Source organism: Cnephaeus nilssonii (genome assembly GCF_951640355.1).
Source record: "Cnephaeus nilssonii genome assembly, chromosome: 9".
Lineage (NCBI taxonomy): Eukaryota > Metazoa > Chordata > Mammalia > Chiroptera > Vespertilionidae > Cnephaeus > Cnephaeus nilssonii.
The window spans coordinates 24354232-24373590 of NC_137080.1; the positions used below are offsets into that span (position 1 = coordinate 24354232).

Consider the following 19359-nt stretch of genomic DNA (forward strand, 5'->3'; position numbering starts at 1 on the left):
TACCCTCAACTAAAGGGTATTTTTTCCTCTTTTAAATCTTTATTGTTGAAAGTATTAACAGATGTCCCCCTTTTTTTCCCACTGACCTCCACCCCCCCCCCACGGCCTCCCCCCTTCCCCCCAGGCCTTCACTACACAATTGTGTCCATGGGTTAAGCATATATGCATATAGGTTCTTTGGTTAATCTCTTCCTGTGCCCACCTCCCCCATCCCTCTGAGTTTCATCAGTCTGTTCCATGCTTCTATGTCTCTGGATCTATTTTGCTTATCAGTTTATTTTGTTCATTAGATTCCACATATGAGTGAGATCATGTGATACTTGTCTTTCTCTGACTGGCTTATTTCGCTTGGCATAAAAGGGTGTGTTCTTAACCAAGAGCATAGTTCCCTCTGCCAGTATGGCTTTCTAATCTGAAGATTTAAAATCTGCTTTCCATATTCCGGTTGTGAAAAGCTAGTCAGAGTTGCCAAGGCAACAACACAGCCCTTTTCAAAAAATGAGAACAGGGAGCTCAGGATACCGAGCTTGTGGAAGCGTTGGCTAAGCCACAGACAGAGTCCACAGGCACTTCTGAACTGGAGACAGCCCACAGGCATCCCGTTCCACTTCCACAGGTAACTGTCCTCATGAGCCGGCACAAGAAAGACTTCGGGAGCTGGTGAAGAGTGAAAAGTCCTTCTATATCTACGTGCAAAGTCACAAATGGTAAAGTGCATTAGTCACTAAGCCTTCAGCAGCCCCATGCTGTAATTATTAATCCTGTAGTTATTAAGCTCTGCCTTCCAAACAGAAGTGGCACAAGCAACACGAAGATCCAAGAAAAGAAAATAACCAAGAAGCTTTTTAAAAAAAAACCCACTTAAAAGCCATCAGGAAGGTTTTCTGAAGCAGCTAGATAAAATTCTGATAATGTAATTTAGGCATGTGAAATAAAACATCCATGGGAAAGCTTTGGTTATTCTTACAACGTTTGTTTTAATACTACAAGTATGCTAAACAGATGATGTTCAGGTACCCTATGGCCTCAATTAATTAAACTTTACCTTTGTATGCTGTAAACAGCAAAAACAGCCAGTTCAAAAAAAAAAAAAAAAAAAAAAAGGAAAGCCCACGATAGTGCTCTTGCATTATTCCCAAACTTCATCGCCATGTGTATAGATCTTCAGTAAGTACCCTCGCTTCTCTATTAAGTCCCCCACATCCAAACCACCAAAGGATCTGATGAGGGATTTTTTAAACCATTATGGAGTTGATTATATTTCAGTGTTATCAAGCATGGCATGAATTGGTTTTTCTTTTGGACACTTATATTTTAACCTTTTAATAGCTACACACACACACAAAAAAACAACACCCCGCATCCCTTCCAATATGTAATTTCCAGTATCAGAAAACAACATGATCTTCTGGGGTCCGAGTCTGAATTTATCCTTTCCGGATAAATGGGAGCAGAGACTATTGATATGTCCCACTTCTCCCCAGACACCTACCTGTGCTGCTTGGAAGGTGAGCTGACCTTGATGACAAGCATATTCCCATCATCACTGCTTTTAAGGGGCTAGAGTCCCATCCTCTCCAACTACAGGTCTCCCTGACAGGCCAGTGCCTGCAGACCCTCCTTCTCCACCCCTGTGGGCATTCGTCTCACCCTACCCCTAAGCGTCCCTCCTTCTTTCTCACCATAACCACTCCTCCTGCTGATGAAGAAAAACAAGCTGGTGCATATTTAATACTGCACAGACTTCTGGCATTCCTATAGCACTTTGTGATGTTTTTGTACTTTAATAAATTTCTGAAGTCCTAGAATCTGACTCTACCTTCCTATGTCATTTTTTGCCATTAATAATGATGCTTCTGTAAATGAAAGGTATTGACTATATATTCTCAGACTATTGACTGCGTTTTTGCAGAAAAAATTTTTTAATAAAAAGGTTTTAAAATTGCAAAAGCCTAACATTTCAACAGATTTCTTTCCTTGTATTTTGTGTTATGCTGAACAACACAAAATTGCCATTTTAGGTAAAGAATGGTCAAATATGGCAATTTCACATAGTTTAACTTAATACCTGACCCAATTTATGCCAATAATTTCAAGTGCCAAGATGAGCCGTTTGTGCAAGACAGATGACAACCAGTGAGCCTCTTGTTCCTGGGACAAGGCTTTTATGACAAGTGACCTAGATTTCACACCCGGTGAGGCCCGAACCCAGTCTATTAAGTGGCATCACTCAGTTTATCATGACAACTACTTCAGACTATGAGCAGCCATTAATCACACAACAACACAGATGAAGAAACACAAGCCGATGAGCAAACTGTATATTCCTTGCATAAGGTTGCATCACTAATAAGCAAGGACCAGAGCTGAGAATAAAACAAATCATAAAAGTCGAGATTTAATATCTCTCTCCTCTCTTAATTTTATTTTCAAAATCAATTTTATAACCCATCCTTTTAGTGGGTCAGAGAGAATGGAAAGCCTAGATTTAAATACTGAAATGAACCAAAAAGCAAATGCATTAAACTGATGCTCCTATAATCTTCCCCACAAGAGTGGCCGACTCTGTTTGGCTTCACATCTGATCTGAAAGAATGGCTTTAATGGGAAAACAGCAGAATACTCATATTATAAGTGCATTCATTTTGTACAATAAATAATCACCACTGAGAACTTCTATATCATTTACCATCTATATTCTCAACATTTAACTAAGTTGCTAGGAAAATTGGAAAATAACAACAATAACAAAAAAAAACATCTTCTTCTGTCCTGCTCCCTTACCCATGAGCTTCTATTCCATAGGAGATGATTAGGATATATAAACAAAGAGCTGTAATGCAAGACATTGTGAATTTATAAACTACTGGCAGTAAATATAACACATATGCAATAATTTATTTTAGTCTTTGGATTTAGTAATATGAAACAGAGTATCGCACCTAGTGTCTTTACATAACTTTTAAGCATTCTTGAATTTGAAACTTATATTCTGGCCCCATCTTACTGGCCCCATCCAATCTTCTAATGAATGAAGAAAAATGCGAAAGTTTCTTTCAAATAAGCATGGTTTGTTGCAAATTAGTACGTAAGATTTAAAAATATGTACAACCTTTGCTCTACTAGTTCCCTTTCTTTTCTTTTCTTTTTTTTCTTCTGCGATCACTGTGTTATTTTTAAAAAGCACGACTGGCACACTTCACAATTAAGACCAGTGGATGCTGGGCACTCACAAAAGGGAAAAAATATCAAGTTTCGGTCGCAGCTCTAAGGCAGACGTTCCATTTTCACAGGGATGACGACGGAGACCCCGGCGCTGCGCCAGCAGGTGGGCGGGCGCGGGAGCCCTCGCAGCACCGTGGCCTGGACGACCACCTCCGGGTTCTCCAGGTCCCTTTTGCTCTGGCCCATCCTCAGCTCCAGCAGGGCCGGGCTGGGCTTCTGTCCTTCCCCAGCCTGGGCTTCCGCACACTTGATGGTCCGCTGCAGAACGTGGTGCATGGCTGCCACGGCCTTCTCACAGGCCACCGTGAGATTATTGGGGCGCTTGTGTGTCCACGCCAGGAGCGCGGCGGCAAAAAGGTGCCCGGTGCCCACAAGGACGGCGTCCACCTTGGGAACGTCCATGCGGATGCGCTCTATCGCCACGGAGCCATCGGGGTGCCGGATCCTCGGGCTCCCCAGCACCATCAGGTAGTCACCGCCCCGCGGGGAAGGGAGGTCGGAGCTGGCGATGACCACGGTGTCGGGGCCCATGGAGTGCAGCACGTCCATCACCGCTCAGGCTTCTTCCTGGCTGTGGGTCTTTCTGCCAGTCAGCAACTCAGCCTCGAGCTGGTTGGGAGTTAGGACATCCGCAACCGGCACAACCTTTTCTTTGTACACAGGAAGGAGGTCCTCTGGAACGTACAGGGAGCCTTCGCCGTCCCGCTTGTCACCCAGCACCGGGTCGCACACATGCAGATGTCCACCGCCATGGCCAGGGAGGACTTGTCCCTCGAGTACCCTGTGCGCACGTAGTCATACTTACTCACGTTGCTCAGCTTCAGCCCTCCCTACACCTCGTGGAGCTCGTCTGCGTTCAGCACCTGACCCTTCCACTGTGTGTAGCCTGTGTGGTTTGAAAACTGGACCGAGTTCACAGCGTCGATCTCAAACCCCAAAACCTGCAGCGGGAACCTGGCCGCCCGGTTTCCCACGTGGCCGTGGACGAGGTGGCTCTGGACCGAGAGCACCCGGCATTCCTCCTCCACGCCGGCCTGCAGGGTCGGCCTCTCCCTGCTCGAGGGGCTCGGGCTCTCTACTAGTTCCCTTTCTTTGAGAGTTTGAGAAAAGGCATTTACACTTCTCTGTTGTCTGAGTTTTTTATGTGAAAAATAGAGGATTCATTCTGATTACTCAGTTTTATCAGAAGGGTTGTAAAGATATAAGATGAATAATGTATTTAACTCATTTCCAAATTATAATAGGTACTATCTCCATACAAGAAGTATATAATATAATACAGCAAAATTTAATGAAAATAAAATTATACATCTTAACCTGGTTAGATAAACCCAAGAAATTTTTCTGAAAATCAAAAGAGTTAAAGAGGAAATGTCAAATGATGTTTTCATTTAAAATATTCTCAGAGAAGAGCAAAGGCAGTAGATTACAGTAGCAAATAAATTACTTCACATCTGTTTACTTGAAAGGAAGAAATGCCACTGAACAAAAATTGTGTGCATACATTTACACATTTTGTTATGTAAAATTCATGGATCTTATGTTCTAGAATAAAAAATTCTGTTAAAGATTGAAAAAAGCCTTTTGAATAAATTCATACAAAGTGTAACTCTATTATACTTAGTGCTAACAAGTATCCTAAATACATATGTCTTCAACTTCTATTTATTTATTTACTTATTTATTTATTATTTTTATTGATTTCAGAGAGAGGAAGGGAGAGGGAGAGAGAAACAGAAACATCAATGATGGGAGAGAATCAGTGATCGGCTACCTCCTACACACCCCACACTGGGATGAGCCTGCAACCCATGACCTCCTGGTTCATAGGTTGATGCTCAACCACTGAGCTATGCCAGCTGGACTGTCTTCAACTTTTAAAAATAAATATTTGAATAAGGGAGACCAAGGAACTTTCTGTCAGTAAAATCATCACCCTTAAAAGTCACAATTTTACAATAATTATCTCAATAAAGTTTTGCAAAGTTATTTCTATGAAACATATTCCAAATCTATACTGAGAGCATATCTTTCTCCTCAGGATCCAATTAGTTTTCAAAACTCTGAAATCTATGAGATGAGTGCTTTGCTGCATAAGCGTGCTGGTCCCCATCCTCCCTTTAAGTCTAAGAACGCCATCAGACTCTATCCAGCTAGCATTCCACAGCATTTTACAGGGAGGCAGCATAAGTTGAAACCCAGCTCTAGTACTGCGAGGCTATTATTTAGCCTTCGAGCCTCAGATTCCACATCTATAATAGGGGTGTGGGGATGGGAGTGGTACAACCTACCTACCTCTCAGGTTATAACTAATGCAAATCTTTCCAGTTTTTAATATCTTACCATTTTTAATTTGTAAGATATAAAACCACTTCTCTTGACATGTGGATAGCTTAGAGAGAGCCTGTCTTTGCACACCAGGCAATCAGCATCTGCTGGGCTGAGCTGGTGGTAGAAGGGAGCGTGCTGAGGTGGTGTCTCTGTCTTGCAGCCTACCTCCAAACAGACTGTCACTCAGGCAGCAGGAGAGGGCGACATGGGGATCTGCACAAGAAAGGCTGCATTCACTGGGGGTGATATGCAGTCTCGAATTAGAATTCTGACAGATTTAGTAACAGATTTGATGGCAGCTGTAGTATTTTTTATTGTAAAAGTTGACACATTTTACTTACATTGTCCTTTGGGTAAGGTATATGAGAAATCTCTGACTAAGCACGGTAGAAATATTTGCACAGAAAATCCCATTGCTAAAAGTATCCTATGGTTGCACAACAGAGTGACTATATTTAATGCCACTGAACTACATACACTTGAAATGGTTAAGATGGGAAATTTTGTTACGTGTATTTTACCACAATTTTAAAAAATTCTTCAAGAGTCACTATCCTCTCTCTGGCAGTTTCATGGATACCAAGGGGCTACAACTAATTTAAAGGGTCCCTTTATTATTGAGTCACGGTTAATGAGATAAAAGTTATATCAACAGGAGACAGACAAAATACAAAGAAACTGGTGAATCGAGAAATAAATTGTTGCCCTAGCCGGTTTGGCTCAGTGGCTAGAGCGTCGGCCTGCGGACTGAAGGGTCCCAGGTTTGGTTCTAGCCAAGGGCACATGCCTGGGTTGTAGGCTTGATCCCCAGTAGGGGGCGTGCGGGAGGCAGCCGATCAATGATTCTCTCTCATTATTGATGTTTCTATCTATCCCTCTCCCTTCCTCTCTGAAATCAATAAAAATATATTTTTAAAAAAAGAAATAAATTGTTTCTAGCTTTAAGCGTGCTCCTATGAAACAAAACGTGAGATGACTGGCAGTTTCACACTGCCAAATCTGTGACAGAGTATTTTCTCGTGAGCTTCTGGATTCAGTAACACGGAATATAAGTAGTTCCAGATCAGGATCGCACTGGTGTACACCGAGACCTCATACACATACCTGGTGACCTCATGCATAAACACACATGGTCACACCCCCACCACACACACACACACACACACACACACTCACACACTCACACACTAGCAGAGAGAAAGTATAACAGCTCATTTTATAAAGCTAAGATCATCTCTGAAGCTTCACATACACCAGCTTCAACATGATAAAAACAAAGCTATTGGCCTAAGAAAAGTTCTGTTTGACTCTCTAAATTGCATTGACTCTCTTTTTATTTAACACTGTTGCTCATCCTCTGAACATGTAGAAAATTAAATTTAAGATTCATCCAAAGATTGGAGAAAGACATTATGTAGGTCCACTATCTAACTTCCTACAGAAAAGCAGTTTCCAAACTGTTTGTGTCAACAGCTTTCTCTAAGAGAAGTTGATGAACTCTGAATCCTCTCAGAAAAATGTATACCCAAACAACTGGGTGGGGACTGTTCCAATTTGGTCAGAGCCCACCTAAACTCATTCATGGCTCCTGTCCTCCAGATCCTTGGTTTAAATCAGGGGTGGGGAACCTTTCTTTGTGCCAAGGGCCATTTGGATATTTATAACATCATTCAAGGACCATACAAAATTATGAACTTAAAAATTAGCCTGCTATATTTGGTCCAACATTTAATTAACTCACCCCTAATGCCTTGGCAGGGCCAGATCAAATGATTTCTCGGGCCATATCTAGATGTTACCCAGCCCTGGTTTAAATACATAGGCTTATTTTCATGGCCAGTGGGAATAAGTTTTAAAAGTTTAAATGCTTCTTATGCTACAAATTATAAAGGGCATACCTTACATCCCCAAACTACTTTGTGTGTCACATATACATACTAGACCCATCTTTCTCTATCCAAGAGGTAAGGCCAACAGGAAATTCATGAAAAAGTTGGCTTTTTTTTCTCCTTTAAAGAAGAAGCGATGTCCACGATGGGTTTCATGACCCAGGCCTTGGCAGGGTGGGGCACTGCTAAAGCTCATTCCTAGTAGCAGCTCTTAATTACCTATGATTAGAAGGGAAGCTGAGTTGTTGCAAAAGGGGACTCAATAAGTGTCCTCTTACGTGCCCTTCATTCCATTATGTCATGCAATTAATGAATGGGTAGGACAAGTTTTATGTCCAAACTATATGGCGAGAACACTCAAACAATGGGAAAAAGTGTAAATATTTGTCCATGTCATCTTTCCCTGGGTCTCCTTTTCTTTTTTCCTGAGACTGCAATTCCTTAAGACCTTATCAATTTTCATATATATTAATAGTCTCCAACATATGAACATGGCACTTAACTGGAATGCAGAAAATAGTTCCCCCATAGAAACAGTATTTTATATATATATAAAATACTCAGCTCCTAAGCTAACACACTAATGCCCATTTGACCCACAATCCAATCCATAATCTAACGCTGAGTACTACCGCCTTCAGTGATGCCACATAGCAGTATTTCCATGGACCAGAGTTTCAACTTGAACTGCCAGGAACACATCCCCTGTGGTATGAGGACAGAGCGTTCCCTAATTCCAAAGCCACAGTGATGGCTGTCAGAACCTCGGGGTAAAATGGAAGGGCCTGGTTTCTGGAAGAAAGGAATAGTGGAACCATAGAGGCTATACTTCTTGGTCAAATAGCCCCTGGATCATCTCCCACGGCCTTACAACCAATCTCCCTTTCTGGTCTTACAACCAATCCCTGAACAGCAGCCTCATTATCTCTAAAAAAATATAATAATAATAGTTACTAATTACTTAGTGCCTAAAATTTCCATTAATGATACCATCTTCAAGCAAATTTATTAAGTGCTGCTCTCCACCTCATTTTACACTAAGAGGTCATCGAGCATGCCAGATGACACTCAGTTAAGCTTGGAGCCAAAATTTAAATCCGGATCTCACCGTTTTTCTCTCTAGTTCTGAAGCCTGAGCGATTCCATCAATTCAGTCATTGTTAAGTTGGATTAAATGAAAATATTAGAGAATGTAGTCCAAATCCTGACACGTGGGAGATACTAAATGTGTCCCCTTTTTCCTTCTCTTGCGAATTGGCTGCAGTGATTCCTCTCCATTGTACCAGTGATTTCTCCTCTTCGCTTCTTCCCTGCCTTCATGCCTTGTACTAAGTACTTGGCAAAAGGACCCAGCTAGGTAATATAGCAAAACAGATGTAATTTTTTTCCTCCTGTATCCTTTCCCCTCTTCTTTCTATTCACTGAGATCGCACAGGGTGAAGGGTTTTGTCCTTTTCTTAGGTCATATGTCTTTTTGAGAATCTAATGAAAGCTATAGACTTTTTTGGAAAAAATGCACGAGGACATACAAACATACTTTGTATTAAAATTCACAAATCCACGAGTCCTGTGGACTCCAGCAGTTTTAGGGAATCCCTGTTAAGAAACTCAACCACAAAGAAAGAATTCTATATTTAGATTCTTATACTCTAAAGTTACACCTATCTGCCTTTTAGAGGAACACCCAAGAACTGTAGAGTTCACCATCAGCTTGGCGGTGGAAAGCACAGAGTAAACAGGGCCTGTATGTAGGGCAATGGATGCAACTGAGGACACTGGGACACAAGCACCTGCCCACTGCAGGGACAGGGAGATGGGAAGGAGAAACAGTTACCTGATTTATGTACTTTCCTTTCCCATTGATTTTGATCAAGATAGTACATCCATTGGCTGTAGAATGAAATGAAACCCAGAAGGCCGTGTGTGTCTCGGTGCTCCCAAGTGTCTGCATCTATATGAGAGTGCTTGTCTGTGCAAAGGAAATGGATGGAGAAGGCTTGGAGGTCGAGGGAGAAGAAAGGTCTAGTCCCAGACATCAGTTAAGAGGGAACAGATTGGTGATGGAGGAGATGGAAAATTGTGTAAGCAGAGAGATCCCACTTGGCTTGGGTGGCTGTACCTACAAGGTATGTATTTATAAAGAATAAATGCTTTAGCCCAGCCGGTGTATAGCTCAGTGGTTGAGCGCCGACCCAGGAAACAGGTGGTCGCTGGTTTGATTCCCAGTCAGGGCACATGTCCAGGTTGTGGGCTCAATCCCTAGTAGGGGTGTGTGCAGAAGGCAGCTGATCTATCATGTTCCTCTCTCATCAATGTTTCTATCTCTCTATTCCTGCCCCTTCCTCTCTCGATAAAAATCAATAAAAATATATTTTTTTAAAAAGAATTATTTAAATACTGTTTATATACAACTATGCTTGAGTGTACATTGAATATGAATATATGAATGTGCTAGAATGTGATCTCTACTTTGATCCAAGAACCTCATTTATTACATGATAATGAAAATGCATTCTAATAAAGATAAGAGATGTTTGAAATCATCTAGAATATCAAAGGTAATATTTTAATCGGCTTAGGAAAGATTTATTTTGCAACTTCTGGCAAATGTATATCTTAATCTTTTCAGCAATTTATTTGCACAGCCCAGTTGAAGAACCTCGCTAAGTTGGCTGTAATGATGTAGGAAGGAATTTCTGAATTATATCCTCTTAGGTGCCAAATATAAAATACAAACCTGGCATTTAGTACATGCTTTAAAATGTAACATGCACATAGGTACACTCAGAAATATATTGGGAGGAAAAATAGACTGTGCATTTGCATTTAAGCCTGACATACTTTCCCACCAGTATTCCACACACACCCAATCACAGATGCTCTGAGGTCAGAGAACTCCAGCAGCTGTGGCTGACTGACAACACAGCGCCCGGTGAGCCATGTCTAGGCTCCTCTGCAATCCACTCCTCCCACCAGGAGCTGGGGGTCTCTTTCCCTACTTCCTGAATCTGCACTGGGCTTGGCACATGCTCTGACCAAGTTCTGTACATGACAGAATGACCTTGGATGACTTTCAAAGCTAGACCAGAAGAAGCCTTGCTGGTTCTGTCTTCAGCTCTCTTGGAATGCTTCCCTGAGATCACCTGTCCTAACAGGTCTAACGAGAGGCCACAGGGAGGAGAACCCAGGTACCCTAGTAGGCAGTCACGACGAACTGCCAGGCAAGTGAGTGAGGGCATCATGGACCATTGTGCCCAGCCAACACTCTGGTTCAATGTAGCCCATGAGTGAGTCCAGGCCAGACCGGTAGAATAATCACAAAGTTAGACCACGGAATCATTAGAAATAGTAAATTGCTGTTGGTTTAAACCATAGTTTTGGATTGGTATGCTGCACAGCAATGGTTAACTGACTCAGTAATATTTAATAGAATTTGAACATTGTGTTATGTTGTGAAGCTCTATTTCCTTTAGGCCTGACCTAATGTTTTCAGCCCTTCAGCTCTTTCCCTGGACGTGAAATGTCAGCCTGACTCTTCGGCAATGATGCACTAGGAAGTACCGGAGACTTCCAGGTGTGGGATGTAATCTCTGGGCTGGTTAAATGTCATACCTCCTGGAGGCTCAGAAATACACAGATGGCCTTTTGAGAGTCTTCCTGGACTTGCAATAAACAGGTTGAAAACTAATTGTCTTACTTGTTTTTATAAAAATTTCTTAAATTTATGTACAGCATACATTTATATCAATATTTAATATTAGAAGTGCTGTAGGTCTTTATTTAGAAGTTAGATGATATTTTTTATGACCAGAAACATGATGTAGGAACTTAGCTGTTGTTTATCAAAGTTAGCCTATGGTAAAATTGGTTTCATTCTATATTATTTCACTTAAGCTCGAAATTTCCAAGAACCTATCAACGATGTTAAGGGAGGACTTACTGTACTGACTACATAAGCCACTGTCTTATCTAAAGAACCACGACCAGGATCTTGCCTAGAACTTAGGAGAAGGAAGTGCATGAGATGCAGCTGAAATACATGTAACAGAAAGGATCCAAAGAAAGGAGAAAAAATAAAACAAAAACCCCAACACCTATAATATAGGACAATGTTGCAAAATATCAAGAGTAATATTTAAGAGTGTGAACTTTAGAGTCACAGATGTGGGTTCTAATTCAGACTCTAGCACTTCCTGAGCTGTGTGATCCTGAACAAGTAATTGAACCTCCCTGAGTCTCAATTCAATCATCTGAAAAGAGGATTTTAATAGTTATCTCTAGTCACAGGATTACTGTGAAGATTAAAATAAAATTATCTATATAAAGCATCTGGTACAAAGTGCTCAAAAAATATTGTCAATTATTAAACAATTATCGTGATAAAAAGTTCCAAATTCCACAGGTTTCACTGGCATCCCAGGCTGGGAAAACTTTTGCACATAATCTCCAAATTGTTTCTTCAAATGGAATTTTCCTCCTCAATTCCTTCTTTATGGAACATACTGGTAATATTTGACGTGTTTTCCAGTTAATCCCTACATGTAAGTGCACTTGTACACAGAGGAAGGATTGTTGAGCTGTTGCCTCAAGTGTAGTAAAAGGCCTTACACTAATCTTGAATCATTATGGAACTAACTCTAAGTAAATTAAATTCTCTCCAGGTTTTATATTAATGTGAGAGATACTATCATCCTATAAGAACAGGAGTGCTAAAGTAGTCAAGTGTTGCACTGGTGGTTATACAACTAAGAGTTTCTAGCTGGCTCCCACAGAGATTTGCATGGCTAGGAGCAGACTTCTGATTAAGCAAATTCTCACAAAGCAGGTGTTCCCAGATCTGCTATGATTTATAAGCAATCACATACTCCAATCTTAAACGTTTCTCTAAATTTTTGTTTTAAGAAGAGTGTAAGTTCATCTTTTATAAACCATAATCAAAACATTTTCTAGCACTGTCAGGGAACATAAGCTTAAAAATAATTTGGGGGAAAATGTTAGGTAGCATAACCACTAGTAGATTTTAAAGCAGAATATCTTTCGAAATCATTGGGAAGATGCACAGAAAAAAGACTGGAAGAAAATACACCCAAATGTCAACAGCACTTTCTCTCAATGATACAATTATTGCGATTTTTTAAGTCTCTTTTTAATATAAATTTTGCATTTTACAAATTTGCTAAAAATAATCACATGCTACTTTTCTGTTGAGTGAAGAAAAATAGAGAATATAATTTCCAAAGCAGAAGTGACAAAGTACAAATTTGTCCTTATCCATTTGCGTGTTGAAATAGCTTACCATGTCTGACACTCTACTTAAGTCACACTAATTTAGTGCCAGAAGGAGCAGGACAGTGACAGTCACTGTGAGGCTTTGGGCAATGGACCCCCCTCAGGCGATCTCCTCACTGTAAATTCTGAAGGATGTGGGTTAGAAGAGCTGGCTTCCCTTCCAGATCTTACCGTATCACTGTGAGGAGAACAGAAGGTAGCTTGGAGTCTGACAGAGGTGTCTAAATACTGGTCCACCACTTACTGGTTGTGTTATTTTTGGCTCTTTGTTTTACCCTGGAGCTTCAGTATTCTAACTGTGTAAAAGAGAGCTAAAAATCTTCCTTCAGAGAATTTTGTGAGAATAAATGAGAGAGAACACATGGAAAAGTGCCCCTCGGGGCCTCTCACGTGGTGAACGCTCCATTCATAGTGGTGGCCCTCATTTCTCCTACTTACTGAGTGCTATAAAGCTGGAAATGGAAACATTTTCAAACCTTTTTTCCCATTACTTTCTCTTTAATCTTACACATCATTTATTTCCCCCCATTACTTATTTAAATTCTCAGTCCCAATGTCTTTTTTATATACATGCCAAACAAGTAACTTACAGAATGATTAAACCATAGCATGACTTAACTTTCACTGCACTTATTCTTCCAGAATACAGAACATAAACAGGTCCACCATGGCTGGCTCACATGCCGCTCTCAGATAAGGCCCCACGAGAAACACTTAAGTCCCCATCACAAGTTTCTTTTCTACACTCATCGGAACATCCAGGGGAATCAGAGTCTGTGCTTGAGGCTGCAGAATAAAGAAAGACCCATCCCACGAATTCAGAGGGCCAGGGGCAGCCAAGGCTTCATGGACCAGGGCTGGGCACCCATTGAGGTAGTATCTGCTTCCAGCTTCCACAGCAAGAACCAGATAAGGCTAAAGTGTTTTCTTTGTGCATTTTTTACCAGCAGCCAAGTTAGGTTTATAGACTTTGTTATATAGCAGGGGTTCAATTGTGACACTCAGAAAAATTCAGAAGTATCAGGACTTGTCAGAGAATCTACCAGAGGCCATTTAAAAAGTGGCTCAGTTGGTAGCGTGTCATCCTGTGCAACCAGAGGTCAATGGTTCGATTCCAGATCAGGGCACATGCCCAGGTTGTTGGCTTGATCCCCAGTAGGGGCATGCAGGAGGCAGCCAATTGATAGTTCTCATCCACATTTCTCTCTTTCGCCCTCTCCCTTCCTCTATCTAAAAATAAATAAAAACTTTTTTTTTTTTTAAATCTAACATCCATTTGCAACAGACCAGCTCACAGCTTTGGTACCATGCGGTGGCAAATGAAGAATTTCCTAAATGGTGCTTTGCACACGTGCAAACACAAACACTACATAATTTCCCAAAGTGGTGCTCTATGTGCAGCTGACACATATACCCCACACAAAATTATTCCCTGGTCAAATAAATCTAGTAAATTCCTTTTTTGGTGAGTCAGAATAACATATTAAATGCCCCCTACAAGTCCTGCAGACAAGAAATACATGTCCTATAGTGATCTGAATTAGAATCCCTCTTTTGTTGGAACACCCATTAACATCCTGCAAAAGGTGACCTCTGGAACACCAGTTTGGGAAACCCAACTCTACAGCATGCATGGTGAAGCAGTGCATGGCAGAGCACCAGCAGGGAAGGTGCCTTATGGATGCAGGTGGCCTTGTTTGTGAGCACATCAGACACTCCCTGGGAAATGCCCCCAAATTTGGGAGGGATACTCTGTCAGGGCTAGAGATCCTGAATCAGTAAGTTAGAGCAATGACCAAGGTAGTTTTAAATGATAGATATAATAATAATTAGACTTAATTTAGTATGATTATGCTAAGGACAGCTCTCCTCCCAGGAATTCAGGTTGTACCCTTATAATTGATATAGAGAACACGGATACTTTTTTATTTCCAGCAAAGAAATTTTCTTTTTCCAGGAAAATAAGGCACCCATACATTTGTCATGACATGTCGTTGAGCTGAAAGCACAAGTGCAGCCTCCAGACGTGCAGTCTGCAAGTCTATGCTTCCTCTGGTTACTAAAATAGCGCCCACAATAATAAAGGAAAACCCACAGTCAGGTATAGCGAACTCCCTACCTTTTAATTATTCATGCTAATGCTTTGCATGGGTAGACTTTATACTTTACAAATGCTAATCAGGCCCAAAGATTATATGAATAATGGAAAGCCACAGATAATGACCAAATCGGATTTTACCAATGTTTTCAACACATGCTCTCCTCAGAAATCTTCCCAAACACTGCCTCTCCTCTCCCCTCCACTTAGAGTCTTCATCTTAAAGAAACCTTAGTATAATTAGTTTTATCAAGAAGGCCCACCTTTTATATCCTTTGCTTTTTCTCTGGAAACCTAATAGCAGTGGTGCTAAATGACCAAGAGGAAGAAGCAATAAGAAGAGAAAACCCAAAATGCTCAGGCCCATAAACTAGAAGCACTGTTCAAGAAGGGGAATGTGAAACCCGCTCGAATGCCCCGGCGCCCTGTCAGTGGAGATGATCACTGCCCTCCCTTCAGTTCTGCACGGTGGAGGTACCATCTGTTTCTCTTCCCCGTGACTCAACATCCCTGCCAAGAACAATGAGCTTTAAACCAGACTGCTGATGCAGTAGTCTCCCTGTCCTCTTCCAAGGGGAAAAACACCTCAACAATGCTGGTGTTCCCATTGTTTAAAAAAATCTACTTTAGCCAGGGTCCAATTTTACTAATTAAAGCCAAGTGTCATTTCATACCAACCTAACTGGCGAAAATCTAAGTCTTACTAAATCCGGTCTAGGATATGGGGAAAGGTGGACCCTCGTATAATATAAGGGGGACTATGCTGATAAACTATTTTGGAAAGCAATTTGGCATGTGAAAGTGCACATACCACTCCTAGAAATATACAGAGAAACCTGCACAAATGCCCAAGGAGAAGTCTATAAATGGTTAATGCAGCACAATTTGCAGCAGCAACAAGGCAAAACAAAACTACACTAATCAACTTCTCTGTCCACCAGTTGGGGAATAGTAAGTCAACTGTAGTAAAGTCATATTAAAGAATTAAACTATGGCAAACTCACATTGCAGAATTCTGGACATCAGTTAAACTATATTGATCACTTTCGGCAGGTATTTATTTCAAAACTTAAGCGAGGAGAAAAGTACAAAATAGTAAATCGACACATTAATAAGATGTAATTTATATCAATTTAAACACATAAATGATATTATTTATAGGGCCATATATATAGTAAAAGTTCAGGAACAGACAGGAAGAGTGCATGTTAATCTCCCTGAGAAGGAAAAAGGGAGGCGGGAACGGAAGGAGACAAGACCACGGAAGGATACATAGGAAAATATGACATCAGCTATAATATTTTATTTACATTTCCCATAAATATTATATATATTTAATACCAAGTATTTAAAGATTTTTAAATGGTCTGGGTCCCAGGTATATGGATATTTATTATGTTAGCTCTCTGTTTTTTTATGGTTTTTCTTAAAATAATGAGTTTTCAAAATATTATAAATCCCTTTTAAAGGTCAAAATGTTAATTTTTCTATATGGAGACAAACTGTAGTCTAGTCAAAGATCCTGCCCCCATGTGGACACAAGATGGCCACTACAAGATGGCCAGCAGGAGAGGGCAGTTGGGAGGCACCTGGCCTGCAAGGGAGGGCAGTTGTGAGGGACCAGGCCTGCAAGGGAGGGCAGTTGAGAGGGACCAGGCTTGCAAGGGAGGGCAGTTGGAGGTGATCAACCCTGTAGGAGAGGGCACTTAGGGGTGACCAGGCTGGCAGAGGAGGGAAGTTGGGGGCAAACAGGCTGGCAGGGGAGCAGTTAAGCATCAGCCAGGCTGGCAGCCGAGTGGTTAGGGGGTGATCAGGCTGGCAGGCAAAAGCGGTTAGGGGCAATCAGGAAGGCAGGCAGGCAAGCAGTTGGGAGCCAGCAGTCCTGGATTGTGAGAGGGATGTCCTGGTGGGATCGGGCCTAAATGGGCAGTCGGACATCCCTCCAGGAGTCCCAGATTGGAGAGGGTACAGGCTGGGCTGAGGGACAACCCCCCGCCGTGCACGAATTTCGTGCACCGGGCTTCTAGTAGAAATAAGAAAATTTTCCAAATAACCTTCACTACATTTACATGTTAGCTGTTAATGCCAAGTACAGTTACAGCATATTTCACATAGTCCCACCTAATGTTTCAGAATGCTGTTGTTAATAGGTGTTGCTATTATCCCTGGCTTATAGATGAAGCAGTAGTCACAGAATTATTTAGTGCCTTGCCTGAAGCATACAGTTAGGAGGTGGTAAAACTGGCTCCAGAATCCAAGTTATTAATTCCTCCACCACATTTCCTCCAGGAGACCATGGCGACGCTGCTCAGATGCAAGTGACCTCAATGCAACATTGACATATAATCCTCGATTTTAAATTTCAGAGATATTTCTATTACATTAAAACCTGACTTGCTCATTTTACCAGTCAGAAAACTTGGTTTTCACGAGTTGGACTACACTATCAAAGACCTGTCACATCTTTAGACATCCTGAAGTATTACTGTGATTCTAAGTAGGAGATCTTCATAAGTACCAGGAAAAGGAAATTGATTTTTCTCAATCTGTTAACGTATCAGAGATCAGGCATTCTGAATTTTGGCACCAATACATTCTGCCATCCTAATTGTTCTAAGCTACATATTGATCCAGTATATTTGCTATGGCTTCACACAGGGATGCGGGCTCTTCGTCAATCACCTCTTAGAAGAATGAACTCTAAGTGTTAGGGCCACAAGGGAGGAAGCAGATAATGCTCAATGCTACAGGCTTGTTGTGGATGAACCATCAATCATAAACCAAGATGATTTCTTTTTTTTTCTTTCTGTTTTAATTTTCCCACTAAACCATCACAGTAAAGTTTTAAGATAAAATATGCTAGAGGAAAATGGAAATAGCCACATATTCAGGAAAAAAAATTCCTATTACCTAGAATCATTAAAGAGACCTTAATCTTGGAAGAACCAAATCTAGGACAAAGGGAATGACTAAGTAGGCCTCCGCTGTAATGACTAAGAAAGGAATTCAAGAAACACCAGAGTCCTGAATTACAACTTTGCTTTTTAATGCATCACCTGAAAGTAGTATGGCCTCATTCTTTAACCTTATTCTATCAAAGTAGTAAGAGAGAGACCAGTAATGATATTAACTCGCTCATGAAGCATCTACAGTAGTAATGATCCACAAGAAATGATGAAGACATTCTCAGATGCGGCCCAGAGCATTCAATTTGCGTTTCTCTTACCTATAATGCTTCACCACAAATCATGTCACTAGCCACATAACTGTAATCATCCTTTGGCACTAGGATTTAGTTAAATCCAATGTTGGTGGCCAATAGTCACTTAAAATCTTACCCTCTTCCTTCTCTAAAATCACAATAAATGGAAACAGTTCTCTTTCCTATCATTGGATTTTACTAAGAATAATACAGGCAATATGTCTTTCTACCTATTTTCTCCCTCTATTTTAAGCAAGTAAACTATGACCTAGAAGCTAAATTAATACATCCTCAATATTCATAGTAAAGTGTCTGAAAATGCTAGAAGAGTGAGGTAGAGTGAATGAGACATGGGGTGAATACCAGCTACAATGTGATCTGACTAAAACAACTGGCCAGCAGCAGCAAGTAAGGGTTTGTCTGAGGGCCGGAGAACAAGACAGTGGAACAGATGCAAGTACTCTCCCAATAACACCCTGCAGCCCTAAAGAAGAAAGAAGAGGCTATGTGGGAATACTCAGAGCCTGCAAGGAAGGCCCAGGCATCATTCCAAGTGCATTGTTGAAATGGCCATCCATGAGTTCCAGGCTTGAAAAAAGGACAAGTGAGTTGGAAGGATACTAGTAACTGTGAGAACACAGAGGGTTCACTAGCCTAGGGTTCATGCAGAGCATGAAGGGTTCGGGAGGTATGAGACCATGGTGCAGGTAGGAGGCTAAGTTCACATATCTGGTAATACCTAGCACATTGTCAACATGAGGTAGACACAAAAATCAGTGTTTTCTTCATCTGAAGTCTGTAGGTGCCTCGGGGGATTTCGGAGTTCATGATAATGTAGGTGGAGTGGTGGAAACAAGTCCCAACATAGACCTACACTGCTGGCTGGCTGGCTGGCTAAATGAAGTTGAAATGAGGCCATGCAGCACCCAAGTAAATGTCAACGTCACTGCAACTTGTGGAAGTGGAGTAAAGATGATTTTCGAAGTCACATGGATTGTGAGAAAATGTTGTAAAGTTGACTGACGATCAGAAGTCTTGACCCAAGTGGCCAATTTGGAGCTCCATTCATAACGAATACTAATGCTAATGCTAATGCTAATGTAGTAATAGTATTCTAAACTACAAGATGGACAAAGGGGAGCTATACGATAATGAGCACCACCAAGTAAGAATTAGGAAAAGGATTCACAACTGCAGTGTCAGAAGAATCAGGTAACAAACAAAAAGGAGACGTGATTCCCGAAGGAAGCCGAAAGGGAAGACCCAGAGTGCTGAGGTTTTGAATCCTAGAGTCTCTGCATCTTTCCACACTGCTGGCTGAAAGG

At 41.2% G+C, this 19359-nt stretch overlaps 1 protein-coding gene and 1 pseudogene across 5 annotated transcripts in view; both read right to left on the minus strand.

Annotated features, from left to right (window-relative positions):
• MAP7 (microtubule associated protein 7) overlaps positions 1 to 19359 on the minus strand; it is a 139089-nt gene that overhangs the window by 96994 nt on the left and 22736 nt on the right. The gene's annotated exons all lie outside the window — the stretch shown is intronic.
• LOC307105371 (pyridoxal kinase-like) lies at positions 2613 to 4385 on the minus strand (annotated as a pseudogene). Its single transcript has one exon. The product of its transcript is annotated as a pyridoxal kinase-like (transcript).